This window comes from Fragaria vesca, linkage group LG7 (assembly GCF_000184155.1).
Source record: "Fragaria vesca subsp. vesca linkage group LG7, FraVesHawaii_1.0, whole genome shotgun sequence".
NCBI lineage: Eukaryota > Viridiplantae > Streptophyta > Magnoliopsida > Rosales > Rosaceae > Fragaria > Fragaria vesca.
The window spans coordinates 22,757,815-22,759,652 of record NC_020497.1 but is presented as its reverse complement, the minus strand read 5'-3'; positions in this window follow the sequence as shown (position 1 = coordinate 22,759,652).

Genomic DNA, 1,838 nt, shown 5'->3' with positions numbered 1-1,838 from the left:
ATATATATATATATATATATATATATATATATATATATAATATACTCCATTACACTTAATAAGTGGAGCATCAGTTCCAGACAGATCGATCACCCGATAGGATAAAATTCGGTTCTTCATTCTAACACTAGCACATTGCATATTTCTAATATATACATAGAAATCACTTGTTATGAAATCTTAATACCTATATTGTCATTGGTCGTTTTATATAGTAATCTGCAGGTTATGAAATTAACTCATGCACATTGAGCTGATCAAAATTAGTGGGACAATCTGGATATAATGGAATAATTGGGGATTCTAGCTTAAATGGCAAAGTGGTTAAGGTGATTAGGGTGGTATTATATATTTCAAACCACGACCACTCTACCTAATTAGATTCAGTTGGCATGAAGCTAGCTGCAGCAAAAGCTGTTAAAAAATTAGTACGTTATTACTTGGTTAATTAACTAGGATTAGTTGCACATGTCCCCGAAAGCTCATGTTTTTTATCTTCCTTACTTTTTCCTCGTGTCCAAAAGTGGGTTTCACGTACTAAACACAAAGAACTGGATTGGTTTATATATATTCTTATTCGAGTAATTATTCATCCTATAAATTAATTAAGTCGTATAATTCATGAGGCAATATGAGGGCGACGTCGATCTTCTTTCATGAGAGAAGATCCGGGTTGGTGTGAATATGATCTCTAAGACTAATTAGGCGTGGCTAACATGGGGTATAGATTATTATATATGATCTCCGACCTTGATTGTGCACAGAATTAATTAATCTATATATGTGTGTGTTGGGATTGATTCTTCTCTATATGCTCGGTCGATCGATCGATCTATTACATTGGCAATGTATATGATTTTATGTCTTTCAAATTGAGAAACATGCAAACCCCTTCCAGGCTTTGAATCATTACTACATGATCGATATGACAATTGCTATCGATCATCCGTATATAAATGTAGGTAAGAAACGGATCTAAACTCATGCTATCAAAGAAAGAGAGATCTATCATCTATGGTCATATGAAACCATGAATCCTGCGATTGCGTACGTAGGAAACAAACATGTAGTTGACCACATGATGATAAATTAGTTTAAGGCATGTATGTAACACATGGAACATTTATAAATTTTGTTTCCTAGAGTAGAGATGGGGGACTGGATGTTTTGTCTCTCTCTCATGCCCTATTTCCACTACTAATCATGTTCAATTTGAGGATCAATTTGAGATTTTTAGGGATATGAAGTAGTGCAAAAGCAAAACTAGTTAAACTATACAGGTTAAAAGTGATATCAATAGGCATAGCTTCCACGACGAACATTTACAGATTTACTTCATGCGTCTATATGTTTTGTCTTCCGGTGAGTATACAAAGCAAGAGCGACCTATATCAAAAGGCAAAGAAGATTTCAGAACCTCAGATTCTCAGATTATACACAAGCTAGCTAGTAGCTAGTAACGATCGAGAAACAACATGATGTTGCGATCGATTTGATATATAACTAGAATACGTAGCAAGTGTTAAGAATATAGGAATATGTTAGACGCTAGGGTATCTCTGTCATAAGCTTAGTTCACCTTTATATATAAATATATATATATATACACACACACAATGTTGATCAGGTGCGGACGTCCGCATCAAAGTTTTGTTGTGGATTTTCATTTTTGCACCACTTCCCGATCGAATTTCCTCAAACTTCCTTGTAGAAATATCTAGATCATCTTGTGTAGATCATCTCTACAAAATTTCAGCCAATTTGGTGATCGTTAAGGCCCTCAAAATCGAAAAACAAATCGACGGCCTGTATTTTGTCCGGTTCAGGTATATAACAGA